General features: G+C 39.6%; 1 long non-coding RNA gene across 1 annotated transcript in view; it reads left to right on the top strand.

Moving 5' to 3' along the window:
- LOC116092521 overlaps positions 1-2,856 on the top strand; it is a 20,954-nt gene extending 18,098 nt beyond the window's left edge. The window contains exons 3-4 of the long non-coding RNA XR_004119298.1: positions 2,141-2,191; positions 2,807-2,856. This is a non-coding gene — a long non-coding RNA (uncharacterized LOC116092521). The remainder of the gene's footprint in view (positions 1-2,140; positions 2,192-2,806) is intronic.
- The last annotated feature ends 2,348 nt before the right edge of the window (positions 2,857-5,204 follow it).

The following is a 5,204-nucleotide window of genomic DNA, read 5'->3' as shown; positions in this document are numbered from 1 at the left end:
CCACTTTCCTGAGTCCCAGGGCTCAACCCTGGATGTTCCTGTATCTCTCTGCCCCCTCGCCCCTTTAATGCTCCACTGTCATCACCTTTAAACCACTCTAAAATTTAGCTGACAAGATGCCTCAGCAGGTAAGGGCACTTGCTTCAAAGCCTTATGACCTGAGTTTGATTTCCTGAAGTCCCATTGTAGGAGAGAACTGACTTCGACAAGTTGGCCTTCCTCCTGTATCCACATACGTGCTGTGGCATGTGTCCCCACCTCAGAATGAATGAAAACAAATACTTTAAGTTTAAATAGAATAGTCTAAATTTTCATCATTTTTTTTTCATGCTACAGAAATCTATAGGCAGTCTAATAAGGCCAGGAGTCCATTTAATGCCTGGGTAAAGAGGGCTTCTCCTCAGGGCCTTGTTTTTGAAAAGACACCCTGGCTACTGCTGTAGTGGTGAAATTTTATCAAAAGGCTTTTTGCGGCAAAAGAGAATCAATTTATAGCATTTGCTGAATCCCACCACAGCCAGTGTCACACAACCAAAGAGATATCACCAAAACCACATGGGGAAGGTATGTCCCAAGTTCTTGTCATAAACTTGGATAAGCTCAAACACTGAATTAATTAATAAATGAATGCATGGTTATTTCCATCTTCTAAACATCTTTCTTTCTTTCTTTTTTCTTCCTTTCTTTTTTTTTTTTTGAGACAAAGTCTTACCATGTAGTCCTGTTTGATCTGGAACTTATTATTTAGACCAAGCTGACCTCACACTCATAAAAATCTGCCTGCCTCTGCCTTTGCCTCCCAAGTACAGGAATTAAAGGCACATACTACAATGCCTAGCTATATGAATCACAAGTCATATTTAAGGGAAAATCTTTTTCATATCTTCTCATCTGTTTTTTCCTCCTGCAACAACAGTGATAAAATGTCAAAATGTTGAGGGTTGTGATTGGTGGTATTTTTTTTAAAAAAACATGGCCAGAACAAATTTTCAAACCAAAACAATCTGAGTGCTAAGGTTTTTTTTTTTTTAAAGAAGAATTTAAAGACAGGATTGACAGCTCATGTCTGTAATTCTAGCTCACAGGAGGTTAAAGAAAGAGGAGCATGAGTCTTGAGCTAGCCTGGTCTATGCAGTGATTTCCTGTCCTCACAACAATAATATAAACTACAAAAAATAAAAATAATTATTAAATCATTTGAGAACAGAAAGTTAATATATTTTTTAAATAAAAACATTGAAGTGAAGCCTGGCGGTGGTGGCGCACGCCTTTAGTCCCAGCACTTGGGAGGCAGAGGCAGGCGGATTTCTGAGTTCGAGGCCAGCCTGGTCTACAGAGTGAGTTCCAGGACAGCCAGGGCTACACAGAAACCCTGTCTCGAAACACCCCCCCCCACACACACACAAAAAAAAACCTAAAAACATTGAAGTGTTGGTGAATTATGGCCCACAATTAGACTGTCTATTTTTGTAAATAAAATTTTATTAAAACCCAGTCATACCTATATTTTCACATGCTATGTGCCATGGCTTTTTTGCTCTATGGCAGAGCTGATCAGATCCTGATCATATGAACTACAAATCTTTCCATTTTTTACTCTCTGACTCTTAACAGATAAAGTTTGCTGATCTCAGATATAGATCATAATTGAAATGTCTGTAAGCCATGTGAAAAATATGGGTTATATAACACAAAGAGATTTTAGGCAACTATGACAAATTTTACAGAATGTGTGCAAAATAATTCCTGAATTATGTGTATCTTTCTGTTATCCATCATGCAAACATTTTCATCCTATCCAAAGAATACCCAGATACACACAGTCATAATTAAACTTAGTCATCTTTCATGTTGTGCTGACTTTGAATATTATTAAACCATCACTTTATACTTATTTAATGATTATGTTTTTATGAAAATTTACTTACCAAAATAGGAGAGAATGTTTTATATAGTAGTTTATTACCTTCACTTATAATGTTTTTTCATTAGGTCCATGACCTACAGTCCCCCTGCTTGCACTCTGCATAGGGCTCCTCACTTCTTATGGGCAGCTAGATGCTATGATTGCCCATAGTAACGACAATGGCTAGATATCAGAAACCATTTCAAATGATCCTTTTGGAATTTCTATTTGCAGTGATCTACTGTGAATGCAGAGACTCCTAGCTGGCGAAAGTACCGAGAATACGTGAGTGTTGGATGATGAACCCTAAATGGGGTGTCTATGTCATTACCTCCGAGGTCAAGGGGACATTTCGGAGGAGTAGGCGGAAAGAATATAAGAACTGAAGAATAGAGATGAATGCTTGGAAATGCTGTCTTCTGGCCATGGCATAACTGTTGGATTCATGAGCTTAGAGTGGCTGTGGTTAACTGTAAAACACCTGTGAAAGAATGGACCAATCAAACCTCTGTTATGAATTGTGGAGGGCCTCATAGACCCCATTCCTCTCTGAGGAGCAGAAAGTTAATAACTGTTGGGGTAGAGGGTTGAGGGCAGAGAGTAGAAAAAAGTCATTTTCTTTGTGGTGTTTGTCCTGCATTAAATAACTCCTGACCAATGTTCATGCAAACAACCCCAATTAAACTCAGTAGGTCCAAAAGGAGAGAAAAAATAGAAGGGAGACTACTTGGAAAGAAGAATGGAGTCAATAGGCATACATAAAAGACTTAAATGAGGGTATGGTCATAATACACTGTGTATATGTATACAATTGCTAAAGAATAAATCAAAACTAAGGAAAAGATACATACAAGCTGGAGAGGGGACTCAACAGTTAAAAAGTGCTTGCTGTTTTTTCAGAGGACTGCAAATTGATTCCCAATATCTTTGTCTGATGACCCAAAACGGCCTATAACTGCAGCTCCAAAGGATCTCATGACCTCTTCTGGCCTCCACAGGCACTTGTACCTTCTCAATACAATTATACCTTCAAATAAATAAATAATATAATAAAATCTTTTTATTCATTCATTTAGAGTTTCATATGATGTGTTTTGGTAATATTCAACACTTCCCAGATACACTCCCTTTCTCTCTCCACCCTTCAATTCAGGCCACACAAACAATTTTTTGATGTGTACTTAGCAGGACTATGGTCGACTCACAAGGGGCTACACACTTTCAGAGAAATTGACCCCTCCTTTCCCAGGAACTAACCATCATCAGTCAGTCCATGGGTAGGTGTGGAATTGTGTGCTTAATTTTCCTTTCTAGGGGCTGGCGAGATGGCTCAATTGGTAAGAGCACTGACTGCTCTTCTAAAGGTCCTGAGTTCGGATCCCAGCAACCACATGGTGGCTCACAACCACCCGTAATGAGATCGGATGCCCTCTTCTGGTGCATCTGAAGACAGCCGCAGTAAATTATGCGGGAGCAAGTGAGGCCAGAGCGAGTGGGGCCAGCAGAGGTCCTGAGATCAAAAACAGCAGCCACACACATGATAGCTAATGTCCATCTGTACAGCTACAGTGTCTCATACACATAAATAAAAATAAATCTTAAAAAATATTCCCTTTCTATACAAGGATTTGTGTTTGTATATGTTTTGTGTATGCTGGCATAACCTCTCTAAGTTCATATGTATAGCTGCCCAGATGGGTACAGAAGCCACTTCCCTGTACTCATCCACTGCCTCTGCCTCTTCCATGATAGTCCCTGAGCTTTAAAAGGAGGTGTGTGTGTGTGTGTGTGTGTGTGTGTGTGTGTGTGTGTGTGCTTATGTGTGTTTTCTTAAGGTCTGAGCATACAGTCTCTTATCTGTATGTTCACCAGTTGTGTGTCTCTGTGTTAATCACCATCTACTGCATATAGAAGATTCTTAGATGGGGGTTGAGGGATGCACTGAACTACAGACATAATGTTAGTTCATCAGGAATGTCCATTTAGCAACACAGTAGTAGTAGATTCTTTCTCTAGGGCATATGACCTGCCTAGTCATAATTTATTGGTCCAATAATAGTATGAGGCATGGTTTTTAACTTGTAGAGTGAGACTTAAATCCAAGCAGAAAGTGGTTGGTTATTCCCATGACATTTATGCCACTATTGCGATAGTATGCATGTGTTGCCAGGCTAGTCATTGCTGTAGCTCATGGAGTTACCAGCTGGATCATATTGATGATAACTTTTTTTAATCCAGTAGGATATAATATTTTCCAACATTATAGAAGCTAGCCAGCAGAGAAGAAGCTTCCAGATCTGTATATACCAGCTTGATTTCATCATGTTTTATGACTCAAGCTTTTGGTGTCTTCAGCAATAGGCATTTATGGTGTCTTACCATAAAATTCTGGAGGGAAATCAAGAACAATTGAAATAAATACCCTGTAATGTTTGGGTATATATGGGATCTCTTCCCCACACTTCCAAAAGAAATGGCCCATTACAGGCTCTGTGCTTTTTCTTAGCCTCTGGTGTCTATAAGGGGCATTGTTGCTCTGTTCCCCTGTTACAGAAAATAATGAAAGTATTTTTTAAAAAAGACAACACTAGCTTGAAGTGGGAAGGAACTCACATGTTCCCACTCCTGACTGAGGAACTATTGACAGTTGATGGTTTCAGAGAGAGAGAAAGAGAAAGAGAGAGAGAGACAGAGAGACAGAGAGACAGAGAGAGAGACAGAGACAGAGAGACAGAGACAGAGAGACAGAGAGACAGAGAAAGACACAGAGAGACAGAGAGACAGAGAAAGACAGAAACAGAGAAAGACAGAAACAGAAAGAGAGAGACAGAGAGACAGACACAGACACAGAGAGAGACAGACAGAGATTTCTTCAAGGGTACTACTGCCTCTGGTAAGTCAACCACATTATAGTGGATAGCCCCAAACATGTGGATGAACAGCACAAATTGGACTTGATGTGTTATTAAAAAACAGAAGGAGGACAGCAAGTTGGGAGAGTTTTGCTTTGGGTGTAGGAATGTGGGGATGCATCTGGGAGAAGTTAGGAGAGAGCTGGGGGTTAAATACGATAGAAACACACTGTGTGAAATTCTCAAAGAATTAATAAAATGTTATGTTAATAAAAACAGACACACTAATGAAAAATTGACAAACATTGGTAAATTCACTTATGGAAAAAAGGGCCCATTCGTATAAACAGTGAAAACAGTAGAAATTAAAACATTCCAGTAGTTGTTTGATCCCCACTAGGTCATAGGTACAATAGAAATGGCAGGCACCACCAGGGCACTGAGGC

This window comes from Mastomys coucha, chromosome X (genome assembly GCF_008632895.1).
Source record: "Mastomys coucha isolate ucsf_1 chromosome X, UCSF_Mcou_1, whole genome shotgun sequence".
NCBI lineage: Eukaryota > Metazoa > Chordata > Mammalia > Rodentia > Muridae > Mastomys > Mastomys coucha.
The sequence above is the reverse complement of the archived record's forward strand: the minus strand, read 5'-3'. Positions and strand labels throughout refer to the sequence as shown.